General features: G+C 37.1%; 1 long non-coding RNA gene across 1 annotated transcript in view; it reads left to right on the top strand.

The window, feature by feature from the left end:
- The first annotated feature begins 307 nt into the window (after nt 1-307).
- LOC115764942 overlaps nt 308-22,783 on the top strand; it is a 62,934-nt gene continuing 40,458 nt past the window's right edge. Inside the window, exon 1 of the long non-coding RNA XR_004018065.1 lies at nt 308-904. This is a non-coding gene — a long non-coding RNA (uncharacterized LOC115764942). The remainder of the gene's footprint in view (nt 905-22,783) is intronic.

The following is a 22,783-nucleotide window of genomic DNA, read 5'->3' as shown; positions in this document are numbered from 1 at the left end:
TCCGAATTTGCAGTTAAACTTTCAACGTGCGCGCATCAAGGCAGCGACAAGTGCTTAGGCGGACGGGAACAGCGACGCGTCCGCAATTTTCACGCGTTGTGTTTTCAAATATTTTGGGGCTGCGCGTAACGGTCAGCGAAAAAGCGAAACCAAAGAGCAACAAAAAAAAGATAAATAAAAAAATAAATACTAAAAACAACAACAAGAGAATAAGCCGCTGCTTAGTGTGTGGGAATTTTAAATTGTTGCATTAAATAAATAAATGTGAAAATAAAAACAAAACGAGAATTCAAAACGGAAAAAACGGAAATTATTGAAACAAAAACAATTTAGCTGTCTACAAAAATCCAAAAAAAAGATAGTGTGTTCTTAAAAGCAAAGTATAATAGTTGTTGTTGGTGCGCGTATAAATTTCAAAATGTTTGAAAAATATTCGATGAAAAAGTGCTCGACGCAAATTGAACAGCATGAAGATGAAAAAACTGAGCGAAATATTTTGAAAATTATATTCTTGGCAGTGCTCTACATTTCGGTTGAGCTTCATTAATTGAAAACATTAGAAAAGAAACTGAAAATAATATTATATTATGTAAATAACGGATACTGAGTGAGACATATATTAATAAAACTGAAGAGCCGCGCGTGAAAATCAGCTGACTTAAAAGATTACGGTTGGATTTTTGTGTTTTTAGTTTTTCCAGTGTTTTCTTCGGTCTTTATTATTTGTGCGTTAAGCGCAGCGCGACATTTGGCACCTGTTCAGCAAGTTTTTAAAAAGCGTTTAAAAAATCATTTCAAGCTATTTATGCAAACGAGTGAGACCCACATAGAGAGAGAGATAGAGAGGAGGAGAGAGCGAGCGAGAGAGGGGCAGGAGGTGTAACTAAGCAGCCGTTGACCTAATGTAAGTTGTTTTCTGTTGCTTTGTATGCTTGTTATTAGATTAAGATTTGCTTGTTTAGCACTTAAGCGTATATATATATATTTATTTTTCTTTACATCTATTTTTTAAGAACTGACTGCGCTCGTTATCGCTGCTCAAGCGCATAAACAAATTGTTTGACAACTTAAGATCTGAATGTGCTGACACTCGGAAAATGTCAACACCTCTTTTGCTTATCTGGCAGCGAAAGAAACTTTAATTATATATGTGAAAAGCACTTGATATAGTCTGTTCAATAATGACGCAGCTCTTGCAGTTAACCGGTCAACTTTTAAGGCCAAATAGTCTAAATCGGCTGGCAAGTATCTGTGAGATACAATTGTTATTTTGTATGCAGCATCAACAGGTACTTGGAATTGTGCTGCATTTCCAATAAAACAGTTTAGAAAATGAATCAACTGTGCTATGCACAGCATTTTTTTTTTCCGCACTGGCAACGCTTCACTTACCCCAACAAGTGCAGCAACAGCAGCTACTTATGTATCTTTGAAGTTGCAAAAGCATTTAAGCAGGCATGTGGCGGTGTGGGTGTGTGTAAATTTACACTTAACTGCAAAACAACAAACTTAATTGCCCGAAAACCCAAATAAAGCTCAACACGGCGGCAACTGCGGCGCACTCACGCCTGCTTGTCTATCTATCGGACCGACTGTATAACTGAGGCACGAGCAAGTGTTGTCGTTTTGAAATAATGCCAGCAACAACAACAGCTCAGGCCTTGAACATGAAATGTGAAAAGAACGTTGCCAAGAGATGTAGCAACAATTCCTGTGAGCACTTACACTAATTGCAGCTGATGTGAAGATTATTGAAGCCGGGGGCGTCTGTCAGCTGGCTTTCAACCCTTTTTCTTATACCCTATCCAAGAGCTAGTGGCTTGAAATTTGAATGTATATATTTTCCTATGCCATGTATAGGATATGTACGGGAACTCCTTCCAATTTTATAAGCACAATTCAAAGACTCTAAGAGCTAAATACATTAAACTCGGTAGATAGGTTCTTGTATGGTATAAATAGGTTAAGAATACTTTAATTTCGGATGCCTACCACTTAAAGCTAGGACCACGCCCTTTGGGATCTATGCACAATTGCATGTCACATTTATGCATTGAAAATTTCAGAAAAATCGTTCAATAAACACGAAAGCTTTTTAAGATTGGGGGAAGAAGAAGCACATAAGTGTGTTTTTTCTTTATATAAAAGAGGAATATTCAAATGAATGTAACATCAGTGAGACGCAAGGCCTAGGGTATCTTTTAGTCGGACCCCGCCGTCTAGAGCCTTCCAACTTTTTGTTTATGAACGTAAGTGTGTGGTTTCTGTGTGTATGTTGGTTTTATGAGGCACGACATTTGCTGCAGTACTCCTTAAAATGCCACTAAATGGACATTTTTGGTAAGCCATGTCTTCTATATAATGGCTTTGCTTTTTAAAATCCATTTTATCTAAGAAACTGTGATATAGAAATCTCTTGAAGATTTATTTTAGACAACCTTCCGTTGCAATCTGATGTTGGACTTGATTCTGTGTGGAAATATATTTAATATAGAATCGCTTTGATTCAGAGTTATTTGACTTCATTGGCATATACTGACTGATAGATAGGTCTTTATGTCCGTCTGATTGCCCTTTCGAGCTAAAAGCAGTCTTGACAAAGCAAGGCAATAGTAAGGTTAAAGAAGATCCTTTGAATTGTGTCAATTTTTCACAAAGCTAAAACAGTTTTCAAGGAAATTCGTACCAAATATCATATCATATAGCTGCGACACATAGCTCTGCGGTTCAATTAAACTATTAGGAAAAATAAAATAATTTTCGAATATTGGATAACAATTTTTGTCGAATCGTGAATTGTTATACAAATATATTCGAAATCATTTGAATACCTGTTGTAACAATTGTTTTGTCTCTTGTTTTCATGCGTCAAGATCAAAATAATTTAATTCCTGAAAATAGGCTGGAAAATACTCGTAAATTCATTAAAATTAAAAGTCAAATAATGCACGTGGAATGCTTTTAATAAATAACAAGGAATTTGCAAATGAAAATTAAATATATGTTATGAGATTTCAATTTAACTGCGGACATATTTCATTGTTCTAATGGAATTGTGCAGCAGCGCCGTGTGATATCACGTGTCATGGAATCAATTGTTTTCACAAAACCCTTGTGAATGCCGGCTGCTATGGGAACTGGCTGCCCTATGGCAATTGTAAATTGAGCGCAAGCATAAAACACATGACAAAAGGTATGAGGACAGCGGGGCGTACGCGTAATAAAGCTGACAGACAGCACAGACACAGGCACACACGCACACGCACTCACACACACACGCTTTAGTGTCGTATTGTTTTGCTTTGTGCAACGATTTTATGGCCATCTCCTACCCGTGCGGACGACACTTTTTGCCTTGCTTAGAAGGCCTGCTGTTTAAGAAGAATCCGAAAAGAAAGAAAATATGAAACAAACGCATTGCATGAAGTGTGACGGTAAAGGAATTGAAGCGTGGCCCCGTAACATTGTTTGGCCATGTTGGCTGTTGTGTTTGTTTTCGCCAAATATTACTTATACGCCACGGCGGCCGTACGAGCGGGCGACCAGGTGTTCGCCAGCTTAACATTTGCCAAATGAAACGAAGGCAACTAAGCTACTGAAAAGCTCCTAATTAATTAACAATTAATCACAGAAAAGCCGCCACGCAAAAAGATATCGAAATCGCTTGAAATTCTCAACTCCTCAACTGGCAACCGGCCATTTAAAAGGTCACATACCTTTATACATGCTCACTCGGGTCTACTCATATTCATACGCATAGTTCAAGCTTCTGCTCGTGCGCCCACTCATTGCCATTGTCAATGTCCAGACGCTGGCCGCGCCTGCCGGCCAAGGCGCTTATCATAATGACCGAAATGCTCTAATCGTGGGCAATTAACGTGACCAAATTTAATTTCCGTCCAGGTCGCTATCAACGACAGCGACGACGACGTCGACATCGACTGCGCTGCCGGCAGCAAACGTGTCGCTATATTATTTACAAAATATTATTTGCTTGCAACGGCCTCTAATGCCATTGGAAATCCATCATGTAAGCCACTGCTTGGTCTTTTAATACTCTGTGCGATAAAGTGTAAGAGAGTTTATTGGTTTTGTCTAATGTTTGCAGAGATCATTAAGCTGGATATACGTATGTAAGCGAGGTTTTCCGCGTCTGAGAATATTTTATGAGAAAATCTATAGCTTTTCCAGCCCTAAAGCTTCGTTTGTTTATCTCGGGAACTACAAAAGCTGGAGCTATATTAAACAAATTAAAATAGTTATCCTCATATTCCATACGCATAATATAAAAACATAATGTTTTTTCGATATCTGCGCCCTTTTCGTTAGTATCGATATATATATATATATATATATACTATACTATACGATACTAACGAAAAGGGCGCAGATATATATATATATATATATATATATATACTATACTATACGATACTAACGAAAAGGGCGCAGATATCGAAAAAACATTATGTTTTTATATTATGCGTATGGAATATGAGGATAACTATTTTAATTTGTTTAATATAGCTCCAGCTTTTGTAGTTCCCGAGATAAACAAACGAAGCTTTAGGGCTGGAAAAGCTATAGATTTTCTCATAAAATATTCTCAGACGCGGAAAACCTCGCTTACATACGTATATCCAGCTTAATGATCTCTGCAAACATTAGACAAAACCAATAAACTCTCTTACACTTTATCGCACAGAGTATATATATATATATATATATATATTTAGATACGCAGGTATCTACGCCCATTTTTATAAAAATAAAAATAATATATATGCAAACCGAAGTGCCATATAGAAGCTCAGACTATTTAATAAGAATCGGATTAAAAATTTTTTAAAGAATGCATTTGCCCTGTTGGGGGCTTGGATAGGTGAATATTTGGTTACTGCGACGCTCGTTAAAGGGTATCTGCTGGTCGGACACTTCCGGCCAGCAAGTTCTAACTTGTTTTTTTTTCCGTGTGCTTTGTCATTTGCGGCTAGCTTTTTGTGTTTGTTCGCGCGCAAAGGTAAATGAGCGAACCACCCAAACACTCAACCACCAAACCACCCAACCACCCACACGACTGTGATTAGCTGTCTGGCAGGTAACCGCGCTTCAGTTCCTGCCGCTTCATGTTTCAGTTTTTAAACTTGTGGCATCTGTGTGTCCGCTGTCCCGGCCGGTTCGCGCCCCCATTTGAATGGGCGTCTTGGGCGCAATTTAGCTATGCGCAGAAATAACAGTAAATATGTAGCGCAACGGGAGAGCAAATTACTTATGTTAATTAGTTGGCACTGCTAATGAGATATCGCACAGATCCCAAAATGATTGCCTGCAGTCATAACCTTACTTAAAAGTCCAGCCAAGTTTTCGTTTTACATATTTTTTGAGTCCTTGCTGCAGCCTATAACATATTCCTAGCTGTAAGCTGGTTCAAATGCTGAATTTCAATTAATTTTTTACTATGAACCGAACCTTAAATCAAACCAATTGCTCAAAAAATATCCAAACCGAAACATATTGTAAAGGCAAAATTTAGAATTTAGAAAATTTGGAACTTTACAACATGTGGAAAAACAGGCTCTCGAGCCGAACTACAAGGCGGGTTGGCTTGTTTAGGCTTTGCATACCTGCTGTAAGCATAATTCAATGTTGCAATGTCCCTTCTATAAACATACTGCTTACTGGCATCGCAGCCAAAATGTTGTGCTGCTAATGAGCTACATGGCAACGTGTACTTTAATTATCATCAATTAATACGCATAATTCCATGTTTGGATTGCATTGGATGTGCTTTGTAAATTTATATTTAACACGGACTGCATTTCAAGCAACTGTCAGTTGATGCTGAAAACAATTAAGTTAGAATTAATTCAATTAAATGTGCATGTATTCATATTTTCTTTGACAGTGGAAAATAAATTGATTTTTTTACGTATGAAACTTATTATTGTAAAATCATGCATTTAGCTCTGGCACATGTCTAATTCTTGCACTACCTGCGCTTGTCACATTTAAATGTAAGTTAATTAAGAGCTAATTATAATGAGCAGTCCACTGATGTGGAGTAGAGTTCATTCTATTAACGGAAGCTAATGACATGGAAAAGGATAATTGTTTGAGATCAAGGATAATTGTTTGAAATATGCATAAAAACATATTCTAAGCATTTAGATAAAACTTTTGCTATCTGCTTTTTATATGAAGCACTAACTAAAAAGGTTACTAAAGGTAAAAGGGGTATTTCGCAGTTGTGCGAAGATAAGTTACAGTCATTTTACATCATAAAGTATATTGATTCGTGATCAGCTTCAAGAGCAGAGTAGCTATATTCTTCTAGGTCTCAGACTGTCTGTATGAATGGATCGAGCTCAGAGCAATCCGAATATATTAGCTTATGAGTATATTTGGCAGGTAAAATTAAGTTATTCGATAGCTTAACCCTATTAGAAGTCGGTTTCCAGATCGATTGTGTTGTTACAAATTAATCGATGTCTTTGCCTTACAGGAAATCGATTTCCAAATAGGGTTTATATATTAAAGTTAAACGATAATTAAACCTTATCAGAAATCAAATTTGCAGGTATTTTTTTAATTTAAAACTCAACTTTACAGGCCAGACAGGGTTTTCAAGAGCTAAAAGAAGTCAGTTGTCGTACAGCATATGAAAATCTAGAATATTTCACAAATTTAATAATAATAGAAAATTTATTAAGTATTAATATTTATATTAAAAATAAACAAATTGGTTTAAAACTTTTAACAGTTCATTCATTAAATATACATGCATGCATAATAATCGGTTGACATAAGCGATGAGGTGGCTTTAGAAACTGGTTAATCCGACAAATTGATTAATCGTCTGTGAAATTCAACATAATTAAAAATGCATTCAAATAAAACAGATGAATTTTTGCATGGCATTTACCTGCATTTAAATGTATCGTTTGAATTGCGCTGTTTTTAAGACGACAAATAATTAAATTATAATTGGCCTTATTAAGTTTCAATAGTTATTAAAAATGTTATACACGTATTTATTACCAGAAAGTCAGATGAAAACAATCTCATTGGAATAAAATTAACTTGATTGGGTTAAGCCGCAGGGCGTGGCTGATGGCTTAACCGCTGCCCCAACTGGCGAGCTTTGAAGCTGGGGCAGGCAGTTTTTGCATACAGTAAACGCGCTGCTTAATTGAAAATGCGTAATTACTATTTATAATTTAATATTGACATAATGAGACGCTCAACGAAAAAAAAAATACTTTTCATGCATTTAATAAAAAACTAATTAACCGCGCACTGGCAGCTTTTTTGTGTGCGCAACATTTTCCATTGATTAATTCAAATTGCAGCGCTTCATACCAAGGCACTTCGGCCGTGGGCATAATAAACTCCGGCGTGCATAATATATCTTAATTTTGTGCATAATTAATGACAGCCATTAAGCTTTATTTCGTTCGTCTAGCTTGGGTAGGGGACGGGTCTCTGGCTCTTTGGCTAACTTTTTGGCCTAAAGACAGCGCCCGCAATGGGCATAATTAAAGCGCTGCACGCACACACACACGCACACATGCAGAGAAATGACAACAAGGGCACGTAAACACTCCACTTAACATGCTGCGATATACCATTTGATTCTGCTATCAATCTCAAAAACCCGAGCTGTGCGCCAGTTCGCACATTGCGTATACGCAGCGTGGCTTGTGGGGCTCGCTCAAATTGCGTATACGCAGCGTGCACGCCTTTGGCAACAATGTGTCACACACTTGCTCGCGAACCCACATACACTCGCATTATTGATGGCCTGCCGCAATTTTGAAATCCACCACTGGCAACAGGCGACTGCCAACTGGCAGCAGCAGCAGCAACGACAACAGCAGCAGCTCCAGAATTGCCAATTACGTCTCGCCAGTGTATTAAAATGCCATAATTGCGAATTAAGGCGCTCGTTCTCTGCGGTCGCTCTGACAGCGGCTGCTGCTCATCATCAGTCTCTCGCCAACTGGAAGAGTTGTTCATCTTCCGCTGTTGTGGTTGACGACTGGGCCAGCTACCGCCTCTTAACTTGCACATTTGTTGCCAAAGAGTTAAGTGTTTGACCAAAGTTTTTTGGCAAGCCATGCTGCGCAATCAGCTTTAAAAGTTCCGCCTCTTGAGCTGCTGCTTTTTGCATGTGACGGCAGCTCCTGACCTTAGGCTATGGTCAATTGGGGCCAAACTTCCAGGCAGTTCTTCGAATTGTTGGCCCAAAATTTAGAATCAATTAGATCTAATTACCTGTAATTAAAGCCATCAATTGAAACTCGAACTTGCACTGATTTGGTTGTTCGAAACTATTGTCAGTTGACGACAGTTTTATCCATTTTACTCAAAGCTATTTCTGTAATTAACTTGTCTCTTATTTTAAATACCTATCAATTTCTACATTTATCTTTTAAGCAGCTTATCAATGTACAGCCAGTTTATGCTTTATTTCCCAGTGATTTTATTTAAATGTTGTGAGAGAAACTTGTTTGACATATTTGTTAAATGTTAAATCGGGAAAAGCACGAACCCTCAAACCCTGCGTTCAGCAGACATTTATTTAAACGTTTAAATAACAATCTTAACGTAACGACTTAACGTACATTTTTTTATGAAGGTGACATAGAGTTATTCTATATGGAATGCACGAGTTGTTTTCTAGCGCGTTTAGTTCTTTTGATCTTCATTAAAAAATATATTCACTTATATCTCAGGTCTGATAGAGGTATCGTCAACTAAATTGGTACATGACTTCCATATTAACACCTATTTAACACCCAGCAGATGTTGAAGAGGATTTATAATATGTACATATTCTTTTCCACAATCATATGCAGATCCTTGGTCCACTGTTGATTGCCTGCCCCAACAGTTTTCCATACACTCACACATAATATATTTGAGAATTAATATAGAGATATTGATTTTTCCTTACAATGCATCCTGAGCGCGTTAATAAATGTTTCTAGCTTAAATACTGTGAAATATATCCAATTCGGCTATTTGCCACATACTTGTTTAAGCAAAACAGTAAACGGCTTAAAATTTTGAATAGAGTTCCGGCATGTATACATTTTTAAAAGGTTCTTATATGCAGATAGTAGACACATTTGCTTGTATTCCGCTTACATTAACTGACCGACAGAGCAGCTATACGACGTGGTCAAGTGTTTGGGCTTTTCATTAATTAAATTGCAAATTGGTAGAACACAAGCTTAACTTGGGCCCTGCTGTGGGCACGGACTCTTGTCTATGTTTTGATTAGGCATTAGCACAGACCAAAACCGAACCAAAACATGTCGGAATTAAGTGCTCTTATATCCCTGACTGCAGTTATCTATATACAGCCCGCGCTCTGCCAGTCGCTTTTGCTGCCTTGAATGACTTGGCCAAGTCTCAAGGGTGCATTATATATGTGGTCTATACGTGTATGTGTGTGTGTGTGTATGTGCTGGTGTGTGGGTGTGCGTGCTCGTGTGTGTGTCTGCCTTTTAATGTACGCCTCACTGCTTGAGTGGCCATACATTGTATGCTCCCAGGTGTATGAGAGTGTGCTTGGGTGTGCTGTCGTCTGCGTGTGTTAGTGTGTATGTTGCTCAGCTCCTACTTGCCATTAATCAAAGCGAATGTCTGGCCAGACAGCTGCGAGTGGCGCTACTTCACTTTACCCGCTAATTGCATATATACCCAGAGGGCGGGACCCCAACTAATTGTACACATCTTTCAACTGATTGTATAATTGCCGGCCTACTGCAAAAGTTGCCGAACGCCTGCTAATTGAAATGTAATCAGTTTTATTTATTAATTTAACTAGTAGCTAGTCAATGCTTTTGAATATAATTTCATTTGAATAAATAGTTAAAAACTTTTTAAGCTTTAGATTAAGTTTTTCTTGCAGATTGTATCAAGATTAGTACGGTATTTGAAAACGCATCTCTTAAAGTTCTACGTACACACATTTTCTTAATTAGCATTAACAGATGTATCGTCATAGGCATGTCTGAAGGTGTGCTTGCTGAGAGTAAAGTAGTCTACATATTTTAAATATTACTAAGCAAAGCTTTGCATTGGTTGAAAATTGAGAAAATTATTTGCTTCAATCAACTAATTCAAATTTTAGCAACATCGTACTGCTTAAATATATAGTCGATATAAGAAAAATCGGCGAGCAGACGATTTTTTTATGATGAAATGTTTTTTAATAACTCAACAAATCGATTTTTTTACCCTATTTAGCCAGGATTAGCTGAATAACGAAAGATTCATGTTTAACCTGAATTAAATAATAATTTTTGGAAGCCTGGCTTGCTTCAAAATAATATATTTGAAAAGTGTTCTATTGAAAATTGAAATAAAATTGAGATGTTTTAAATTTACATGACAGATTAGTCAATAAACCAAACCACGAAACATTTTTGTTGCTCTATGGCAACACTTTTAGATATTCGCCATAGCGACGAACTGTTAACTATTTTGTTGTTCAGTGTCTTAGCTCCTTATATAAACCCCTTCCTGACTTAACAAGGTTTCGTCTTATTCAAGCATCATTAAAGTTATGATTGATAGATTCTAATTTCCTATATCAACTCGCTTGCAATTGCTGGCAGCTTTGCAAATACTCATTAATAGTATTTATTGCTACGTAAACAACGCACTAATCAAACGCAGCAAGCAATTAAAAGCTCTACCGTTATTATTACGATTAGCCATAATTGTTGTTATTCTACAGCTGCTGACCACTTGTGTATACCGAATGCCCCCTGGCGGAGATCAGAGCTCGTAATAATCGAGAGCTGGCCATTAGGGGCAAACAATTGTGGCACGAAAACAATTGCAACTGCTGCAGTTGCCGTTGCCGTTTCAATTGCATCTTCCGTCTGGCATTGACATTGGCCATGCAATTTGCATATGAACTCAAAATTTTGAACACGAATTGGACAATAATAATTAAGTGCGCAGTTCGAGCTCCATTAGACAGTCAGCGGTGTGTGACATTTTGAGCAGGGAATGACTTGGATCGCACCTGAATTAGTTTTATATGGCTGTGGGCTCACGGTGCGTATGCGTAATCCACTCTTGAGCGCAACAAATGCAGTGCATTTAATTAAGGGCAGCTCTACAAAAGCAGCCACATGCAAACTAAGCCATGTCCATATGTTGGCCAATGAATTTCTAAGCCCTAGCCGGATAATTCCAAATCCCAAGCGTAGTGCCTTGGTTGGGCATTTAATCGATTTGCTGCAGCTTAAATTACGCAGCTAAAAGGTTTCGGTTTCACTGTCGCAGTTTAAGCTACTTTGCCGATCTGAGAAAAACTTAGAACTTTTTTAAATTGATATTTTTGTAATAAGCTCTTAAGCTTTTGTCAACTTGTTTGCTGTTGATTTTAACTTTTCTTGTTTTTTCTAGTTTTTCTTTCCGCTAGCTTAGCATTTTCATTGTGTATGCTACCACAAATGGATTTTTATATAGTATATTCGCACTTTAATATTTTTTCAATTTCCACTTGACAGTCCCTGAGGAGTCTCAAATAACGGAGCACCCGCTGTCCTGCTGTGGTATGTAGCTTAAGATTTGAGCTGCATTACACAAGGTATTAAAGTGTAGCGAAATGCATCTCGAAACCTTGCATAGGTTCGTTAATCATATATTGAGTTCTTGTAAGAGGAACGAGTTTTTGTATGGATAATTTTTGTGTTTTTCAAGTTATCTTAATCAAACTTGGCCCATGACGAGATTTACTTTTCGTATCACATATATTGAAATTTGTAAAATAGATATCAGCAAGCATTTTTAATCTTTGGCATGTTTAAAATAGGCCTAATGCCTGGTTCTTCTTATAGAAGATAGAAGATTATTTTTATTATTATTATTATAATTATTATTATTATTATTATTATTATTATTATTATTATTATTATTATTATTATTATTATTATTATTATTATTATTATTAATATAATTATTATTATTATTAATTTTAATATTATAAAAATTATTATTGTTATTTTTATTTGTTAATACTAATACAATTTTTGCATAAGCTTAGGCCTTTGGCCAAGGCACTAGAATATCTATGTACTAGCGGTGCGAAACGTATATCTCTTTGTTTTGTCTTTTGTATTTATTAAATATTTCAATACATTTATCGCTTTCGTATCGTCTGAAACAAAATTGATTGCATCGGTATTTTGTTACCTTCTGAATGACTGAATCATTTAAACTTATTCATTGAGTTGCCGCCTTAAACGCACACTTGGCCATCTCATATATTTGCCAGTGTAAATAAATTAAATTCAAATCTAAATTGATATTACCAAGCGGCCATATCATAGTATATATATATACACACACACACACAAATTGTTTATCAGTTGCCTCGGCGCCGTTTGCCGGTCAACGTTGTGCGCACTCTGGGCGTAGGGGGTGTGTACGCGGGGGTGTGTTTGTGAGTTTTATCACTAGTTAATTACGTTACTGATAAGCTGATTTCACTTTTGCTTTCGTTACGGCTGGCCGCTGCCTCATATTAGAAGTTAACGATTTCTTTTCGGTTTACTTGGGGTTTTTTTCTAGTTATTTTTATTGTGTGGCTCTTGAAGTGCCACGGCTGAGATTTAGTTAATAAAAATTAATAGCCATGTGATTTGCTTGGCCTTTAGTGGCAGAAGAAAACACATTTTACGAGCAGCGGCTATCTGGGCTGTAAATTGATGTGTTATCCCATACTGGACTGGGATATAAATATACATATATGCCTATAAATATGTGTATGTATATTGACAGGTGACAAAGTCCGCCATGCTGCACGCGAATACGAATGGCATTTTAGAATGTTTTGCCTAATTATTTATTTGACGCTTAAATTACGTATTTGTTACTGGCGAACAGCAGTGCGTATACGAAATGGGAATATTGCCTGCCGCAGTACGCGGTAACAGCGCCAAGGCAAGCGCAAGCACAAACGCATAAAAGTCATTGACACGGCAGCAAACAAAATAATAAATGGAAAAAAAGCGTAAATGAAATAAATATTTATATGTTGCTGCTATTATTTTATTGCCCTCACATTGTCTGAAGGATCCAAAGTATGTAAAGCGTGTATTCACTTTTGCAGGATCCACAGTATGTAAAGCGTATATTCACTTTTACTGACCTAGACGTATGTTTTCTATATATTTTTTAGATAATTCCGACTGTCGCTAGCCGCTGCTGATAAATGTTTTGCCAGTTTATAAGTATTTGCTGGCTCAAGGCCGTCCTTCGCTCGCCGCTTATAGATAGCCACATTGCGCAGCAATAGATCAATCAATTAAATAGCCAAAAATTGTAGAAGATTTCTATTTTTGCTTATTTTTAGCTTATTTTATTTGTAGACTCATGCAGTTGTCAAATGCAGCTGTCAAATCTTATCAGGATGTTTTTGTACAATTGACAATCTCTAAAGACAGTCGCTTTAACATTTTGGGAATTTTCCAAAATCAAAAAACATTGTGCCAAAATTAGTATCTATTTTGGGCTTCACTCATTGAGAAACTTATTGATGTACAAATATTGGCTTATGCTACGCTTTATGATACAACAATAAAAGTAGAATATTTGTTTATTAAATAACAATGGCTACTGTTGCTTTCATGTTTATTGTGTCTATTTATTAGATTTATGATACCCTCTAACAAAAAAAAAATGTTATTAAAATGGCCATACAATTCCTATAAGCAGATTTCGACTTCAACTATGAAAATTATGGTATTTGGCCTCGTTTAATCAGCTGCTCTTCGGAACACATGCTTACACATTTAATAAGACTTTCGACTTATGAATATCTTTTAGTACAAACAACAAATCACATTTAGTGGTCTCAGTGTTAGCCAAAGTTTAATTGTTCTGATTTTATCGCCAGTTATAAATAGTCTGATTATGTGAAAAATTTATGTACGTGTGTGTGTGTGTGTTTAATTTCCCAATTAGTTTAGGCGGCAAAACAATGGCAAATATTTTGGCTAGTTATTTTTAAACAATAACTGTCGAGATAACCAGAACTATGTGTGAACATTTGTTATCCATGCGATGATATGATATAATATGCTTATATGTATTTGGCAACAAATAAAATATTTCTGCATCCAAGCATGATAGATGGATTACACAAGTGGCAAATCTAATTATATTTAGATTACGGCTTGATAAATGAGTGTTAATTAAAACAAGCATTTCAAAATAATCCTAATCTAAATGTTCTGTTACTTTTATCATGTTATTTGAAGCTTAATCTTTAAGAGAAGATCTAAAAATATCAAGTATTTTGTAGCTCTTGAGCAACTACTTTTATTATGATTTTGGCAAAATCTCGCCCGGTCAAATTTTAGAATTTTTTGTTTGTGCTGTTGCTTGATAAAGGTCTTTATTGTATTTATACTAATTATATAATAAATAATACAAATATATAATAAAAAGAATAATAAGTTTACCTTAAAAAGAAATTACTTAAGGAATATGTTTTAAGTCTTAAGTTGAGACTTTTTTTGTCCAACTCGAATTTTCATTCTATTTTTATTACTGGAACAACTAAATAAATAAAGCTGTGAGTATTTTCTTTTAATTATGCAAGCTTTTATTTAATTTCATAAATTTCTGTATGCTTTAATGTGGGCAAAAATATTTTGGCCTCTTTATGCGGCATTTGTCTTATTTAAAAGTCTTTTAATTGGACTTTGCGCCACTGACAGAAAATTGCGAGCGACGCCTGCAGTGGCACCTCCAGCAACGCGACGCAGCTGGAGATGCACTTGTGGACAGTGCAAATACCACCAAGTAAACACCCTCATACACACACACACATGCTGAGCAGCATGCCTGCAAATGTTTTGGGCGCCACCAACGCCTGTCACATAAATCTCATAGCGAATTTAGTATCACATTTGCATTTTGGTGCGTGTGTGTGTTTGTGTGTGTGTGTGTGCGTGGGATTTTGGTGTATCGCACCACTGCGCCAACCCCCTGAGCTGCTCAAGCATAAGACCGCTGGCATTGGCGCCCCGTGGCATGCCATAAATTCGCCCTTTTATTTTTTGCAGCACCATTTGTCCTCGACCTTGTTAAATGGCACGCGTTGCGTTTTGGCATCGATTAGGAAACTAAACAACAATTTACCAAGTTCCAATTTTTTGCCATGGATTCTATTTATGGTTGCTGTGCGGGAGGCGAATCCATAAGGGGTGCAACTGCAACGCCTAAACATATCCAAGCGCGGCACGCAACTCGCTTGGTACGAAAGGTCCTTTCAGTTTCTTTTTAGCCTTGCCGCTTGAACTTAACATTCCTTGGCAGCAACGCAGCCTTCAATGAAATCACCGTTTAGTGCTGCCTATTTTTTGTAGTTTTTTTTCGTAGTTGTTTAGCTGGCTTGCATTTTAATGGTCTTTATTGATTTTTAGTCTTTGTCCCACGCGGCCGGAGCACGTTGCAGGCCATCACGCCGAAACGCTATGACCCCCGCGTAAGTCCTGGGGGCCATTACCTCACAATCTGCCTGCCTGCATGCCTGCCTGCCTGCCCGCTTGTTATGAGCAGTTCACATCAATTGGCGCGTGCTAATGGCTCCAGACCATGGCATATCCACCTGGCCAGCTGCAGGGTGTGTGTTTCGCATTTGCTGACATTTAACCTGGCGGCATCTTTAACCTCCTCCATTTCAGCAGCGCCGCTCTAAGCTCGCAACATTTCACATTCTATTTCAAATAGCGCGCAGTTTTCTGTTCGCTTCAATTTGCTGCTCCTGGAAAAAATTCAACTTCTAATTACAACTGAGTTGAAAGATGCACCACCTTTCAATTGAGCTTATAAATGTTTGTTGAGTTAACTTAAAGGTCGTTTTTCCACTTATCCACATTAAAAAACTACTTTGTAGAGCAATTACGCGTTTAGAAATACAATTAATTCCAAGGACTTGTGGAATTTCTATACTTACATAAAATATAATAAGTCCTTAACTTATTCTTGTGAAAACTTCATCGTCATATGCCGTGAAATCTCTATAAAATATGTATTTGTAGCCTAATCTAAAATCAGATGGCATGGCCTTACTTGGCAACATAATAAATTTGAATATAAACTTTTTTGTTTATAACTTTTTTACTCCGCATGTCATGACAAAACATAAATAATCAGATATATTGCTATTTGCCATGTAGGTTGGCCGATCTTATAGAGAGATGCATGTGAATTGTTAAAAATGCTTTAAATATGAACGAGCAAGAGATGGCTCAAAACATGATTTATGTTTTTCAATATTTTTTAATTAAAACTAAAGTGTTTTTCATCATACAGTTCCTTATGACTTATTGAGAATTATATGCATGCTACATTTTATATTGTAGTATTATTATCTTTCCAATGAACAAGAGTGTCAAATAAATATATTAAAATGTTAAAATTATTATTATATTTATTTATTTAGTTTTGTTAACATTATATCATTATTATTATAATAATTCCGATTATTTATATTATGATTTTGAATATAATTATAGCTATTATTACTATTAAATTAATTATTTTTATTATTATTATTTTTATTGTTAATATTAATATTAATCTTGCCTTAATTATTATTAATATAGTTTTTATTTACAAAACCCTCTCATCGCATACCTTAATGTAAAGTACTGGGTATATAGCAGTCTGATATTTTGTAAATTATTCTGCTCACCTTTCCTCGGTCGGATTCTTCTTTTTTTGGTGTGCCACATTTTTTTTATGCCTGGGTTGGAGCCTTTTTTTCGCTTCCGCTGTGCACGCCTCCACGCTTATCAGCGCATTTTCAGTTCTTGTTCTCGGGCTGCTCAACGTGTCTCAGACTGTGACTAAGGCTAAGACTGGTTCTGGTTCTGTATGATTCTCAGGACTTTGTATGTGCTTCTCCTTTTTATGTTGTTGTTGTTTATTTGCCAGTGTTTAGCATGTCATGCGCTTGTTTGTTTTGTGTTTCCTTCCGTTTTCAATTTCTTGTTCGCTCGCTGACGTATTTTGTATTTTCTTGCCATTTTTTTATATTTTACTTTTATGCTTGCACATTATGTGCATATACTACATGTGACATTTTTTTGTACCATGTTTTCTGTGCAAGCCACCATACACGAAAACCCCAACCCATATGAGACGTGTTGCGGGCTACTGTTAGGCAAGCCAGCCAACTGACTGGTTGGCTGTATGGCTGGGACTTTAGTTGCTAGCCAAGTCTTGCAGCTCTTTTATGTGTGCCAAGGCTTTGTCTTTTGTTTCTTCTTCCAATTACTTTTCACTAGCACAAGAAATTAATTTCTTAGTGATGTCCATTGTTGGAGCTATTTGTCAAATTGCAGTAGCGGCCACTGCAACACATCTGGCTCGAATGTGGCTTTAAAATTCAAGAGCTAGCCCCGTGCACCCCAACATTAGGCTTGATTTAATGCCTTTGTTTATTTGTGGTACATTTGTTATGCCAAGGCTTAATTGAAATCTAATTTAATTTATGACCATAATACATACACGGTCAGCAATTCACAAAAGCTCAGTTACAATACAAATATTTGCTCACATATATTTGATATATGTATAAGCACATATGTGATATAAATTTGGTATTTTAATTGAAATGCCTAAGCGCGATGTCTACTTAAAGACCGAGAAGCCCAGTCAAGTTAGCACCAGTCACGCGGAAGTAACATGCAATCATTAAGTCATACGCATTAAATACATTAATTTATTGATTTTCCATATACGAGCAAATATGCTTAACATACACAACCAAATTCACACACACGCTTAAACACTTACACACTTAAGGGCCAGTCCAGCCCGTGTTCATCGTTGAACTTTCTTGTGTATGTCTTCGGTGACTTCCGCTTTGTTTGCGCTGTGCCGGCCCAGATCCTATCAATAAAAGATATGCATGGGAGCTGCTTGCCTAGTGCCAGACAGGGGCCAGAACCCAGAGTAAAGCAGAGTCCCATAACGCCACACAGCACAACAAATTCATAATAATTGAAACGACCATCATAAACAGAACTCACACTGAGTATCGCCTTCCCGCAGCAAATAGAAATGTATGCGTGATTTCCTACTGAAAATAAATCACCAGCAGAAATAACGATATGCATGTAGATATTTTACAACAATTGGTTTTCATAACATGCCCATCGTTGAAACAAATATATTGTATATTACGCAGTATAAAGTTTTATTAAAATATATGCGTCCCAATTGAATCATAATTTACCTTAGAAAAAACGATATTATAATTTAAATATAACTTAAATCATATTAAAGCAAGTAATGTTCTGAAAATTTTAGATACTCTTTACGCTAGAGTGCTCTTTAGTCCTCTTTAGTTGACGTTGGTATTCGCACTAATTCTTTATAAGTAGCTCTTAGTCACTTGTACTCGTTTCGGTACTCCTTTTACTCATTAGTTATGACTAGTACACGTGAAATTTTTAAGAGCTTAAGAGTACTCGTTACCCCTTGTTGATTTTCATTTTCATTTGAGAATTCATTGGTACTTGTTAGTTGAGAATACTTGGTGAACAGTCCATGTTTACCACCTTACGTCTACATTACATTAAAACATTCTATAGTTCCTAATACCTCCGCATACATATGCGTATAATATTTCCTTGTTCATCGGTTTTTTTAACTGGCGTTGTCACGTGGTCATCTCAAGTGGGATGGCTGCTGCTGTGGGTCAAATTATGTGATTGACGCAACCACATGCGGCATCTTATTGTGTCATCTGTGGCAAAGGACAGCGGACGGCGCCCTAATGGACCATTGACAATTATAAGGCTACTAAAGTCTGTCGCCAAGATATGAAATGAGGAGGGCAAGAAAAACAAATACGAGATTGTCATGTGCACAAATCGGATACGTAAAGCATAGTTAAAGTTGCCTAGCTTCAGCACGCACTCGTCTGGGTGGGTGTGGCTGTGTGTGTATGGGTTGTGTGGGTGTGGGGTGTGGCATATACCGACAGTTTTGGCTATCACGATTGCATATTATTCAATTAAAATCGCACTATTACGAGTATTAAACTCGTTGGGACAACTGTCAGACACACGCACACGCAATCAATGTCAACACACTGGCACACACGCCCGAACACACACTCACACACACACACACACACACAAGCAGCTGAATCCAAGTGTACATATATTCACTGTGGTACACATTGAATGAATATGTATGTGGCTCGTCCTTGGGTAGGACATTAATACTTGGCAGCCGTAACCATCGCCCTAGCCGTAGCTATTGTAAGACACACATAAATGTCAGCTACAAGATTTGATAGCTCCGGGTTAAGACTAAGCACTAAGCGTATGCGTGTCAAAGCTCTAGGCGAGGGGGCGTCTGTGTCTGTGTATGTTTATGTAGTTAAGTGTAGAGTCAGTTAGTTGCCCGGCATCTGCTTGGCCTGTGCCCAACTCTGTCCCCTTGCAAAGCATGCTACAAAATGTTCTGGAGCTAAGCCAACGATGAAAATTGTTCCCAATTACGAAACTCGAAACTAAACTTTTATTATATACTTGGGTAAGGCCATTATTTTAAATAAGTATTCTTAACTCGACTTTATGCATTTTCAATACTTTTAATTAAAAACAAAGTTGCGTCCACCGATAAAATGTTCGTTTGCTTGTCTGGCTGTATGTCTACCTAAAGGATTTCGGAGATTCTACTTACAAGATTTATTAAATTGGGTATACAGGTTATCAAACTTGTTTCCGGTTACAATAACCTGGCTCCATAATAAACTTTAACAAATATTTCAAAAAATATTGCCTTTATTTAATAAGTTCAGATATTTAATATTAACATATTGTATTCTTAAAGGTTTTATTGTGATTGTCTGAACATCTAGCAAGTTTATTAAGAATCCAATAAAAATGCAAAATTGGATGTGATTAAAAATAAAGTTAGTGTTTCGTTAAACGTGCAAGAAAAAATAGCTACCACAGGATTGAACACAGGCTATTTCTATTTCAGGGAGATCAGATATAATTTGAGATAAATAACATTTGCATACAGGGTATTCCTTAGTCCTGCCATCTTGACCAAAACATTTTGGCTTGCTTAAAAATAAGTTGAACACAGTTTTCTCCCATTTGTGCAGCTCACAGTAGCAAGCAGCTGGGTAGCGTCCTGTGGTCGGACAGCAGATACAAATTAGGCACTGTGCAACAAGAGCACGAAACATGATTGCTAGAGAGTGTATTTTGAATACTTGTATCTACCCCATGTTGCCACAATTGGCAGTGCTTTAAGTGGTTCGCATACGCTGGCAATTTTGCTGCCCCCGAAATGAACTTTTGCATAGAATGTGAGGCTGCTGCTGCTGCTGCAGCTGTGCCCCAATGGGGCTAAGTGGCGCCCAGCCAAGGTGTCAGCACTTCGCTCAGCTAGCCCCCAAACAGACTGCCTGCTGAATACTGATATTCTATATAGGGCTTTCATGCCCAAGCCAAGTTGTCCTTCGCTTCAAATTTTATGGCTCAAACTGTTGGAAATTTTGCCGGCTCGAGCGTTAGCTGCTGCTGCTGAGTTTGTATCTGCTGCTTAGCTCTCGTTTTCAGTATTTTTGTTTTTATTTGCGGTCTGAATGTCTGTGTCGCGTGTCCTGTAATCGATATTCCTGCGGCGCTCCTTGCCGAGCTGCGTGTCTCTTTACTGTTTATTAGCTACACATTGACCATCTACCGGCAAATTCAATATCTTTTATTTGCACACTTTTCCAGCTGCGCGCCAGCCAACTGCACCTTTCTCCCCTGGTTGCCTTAGTGCTGGCTCCATTTAAAGTTACGTAATGCTTGCATTAATGTTTTTTCAATAGTTGTAGACTATGTACCCAACTTCCTCGCCCTGTCCTGTCGACCCTCTCTGAACCACACACACGTTTAGCAGCCGCTCTTTCATTCACATTTTGTCGCTGGGCGGTGTGAAAAATCCAGCTTAACAGTACATTTACTTAAGAATTTATGTGTTTATAAAGAGAACGTGCTTGTGTTTGTGGCCGGCAAGCATCTGAATGCTTACTGGAATGCGTACAATGCGATTAGAACTTCCATATATTATTCAATTTGGTCACAAAACAACTGAAATGCGCTGGCATGACCCAAAAAATCAGAGTTATAAACTGAAGTGGTATGTTAATGTAATGTAAAAAATGCATGTTGATATGTATAATGCAAATATTTTTAAAGGCTATCGTAATGAAATTTCCTGAAAAATTTTGTTAGTTACTTTAAAACTAAAAGTATGTAATATAAATATATACATAAAATATAATTATTAAATTAATAATATTGCAAAGTAAAATAGAAATAGAACTCGTTGAATTTTATGTGTTGAAGCTATATTAATTTATATGGAATTTTGACAAAACTAAGAAATTGGGTAAAACTGGTTAAATAAATGCCAGCCTTATATATATATATATATATATATATATATATATATTTTGCTTTTTTTACTTTTCTTTTATTTTAAGCCACATGCGACTGTTGTTTTTTACATTAACTGAAGCCAATTAAGCATTAGCTAACAGTCAGTCTCAACGAGCTTTAAGGAGTTTTTCAACACTGGTTTTAGTTAAAATTTAAAATGCCACTTTAATGCTTTAGTATTCCTTATTTTAACCATTGATTTTGCTATATATCTGTGTAAATCTTGACATTGCACACAAAATATGTATATGTTCTCAAATATTTTTTATCGGTATACATTTTCACAGCATCATTGTGCAACATTTGTTAAAGCGACTATTATCTACTGGCATTCGTCTGTGCCATTAATTATTGAAAATACGCGTTGCAATGTTAGCCCCCTTCTCCTTAGGAACCATTTAATTTGCACTTTTTGTGCGCTAAACTCATTGATGTAGGCCGATGGCGGCTGTACGAAGGTGAGCACACACTCGAGTGGGGGCCATGCAATTTATGCGAAATCACGTATTCCATGACATATAAAAAAACTATAAATAATGCAGCAGCCGAAATGCAGTTGGGGTTGTGAGTGGGTGGCTGTGTGGGTGCGAGCTCGCAATTGTGTGCGTGCGTGTGTGTCAGTTAAGATGCATTGCACATGCTGCGAAAAGTAAAATGCATATATTAAAATAAAAAATCCAATTTAATGTAGAGACTTGCACAGCTTTTCAAGCTGATGCAAAGACATTTCTTTGGTCATGTCCAGTTATTGAAGGGTGTGTGTGGCTATCGGGTGATACAGTGTGTGGGTGTGTGAATCTATTTTCTGCGGCTCAATGTCATTGACTGCTGTCACTCCAAGCACACTTCATATAGATACACACAACCACACACACCCGCAAACACACCCATTTACACTTTGACCCATTACTAAGGCCTGTGCTAATCTTTTTTATGCTTCGCTCCACCCTTATCCGCAAGCCTCTGGCCCAGACTTACGAGTAACTCGTTGCTCGACATTGGGTTACCGAGATTCAATAAAAGATATTTTTGAATTGCTGCCAACGTCAAGGGCAACGGCTGTGGGCCACGAATATCTGTTTGATACTTCAATTTTATTTAACATTTTTGGCTTGGCTGGCAGCTGAGCTGGGCTGAGTAGCACTTCGCTCAGAGTTTATTAGGTTCATCAAATGCTGTCAGCAGTCAACATATGCGACTTTATTTGGGTCGTTCCCATAACAACCAAGTGGCCCACGCCCATCAAGTGGCCCATAGTTATCCAAGAAGAACAGCAGATAATA

The sequence above is a fragment of the Drosophila novamexicana genome, unplaced genomic scaffold, assembly GCF_003285875.2.
Source record: "Drosophila novamexicana strain 15010-1031.04,08,12 unplaced genomic scaffold, DnovRS2.1 tig00000877-arrow-arrow-pilon, whole genome shotgun sequence".
NCBI lineage: Eukaryota > Metazoa > Arthropoda > Insecta > Diptera > Drosophilidae > Drosophila > Drosophila novamexicana.
Note: the sequence above shows the minus strand (reverse complement) of the source record. Positions and strands in the feature narration are given on the sequence as shown.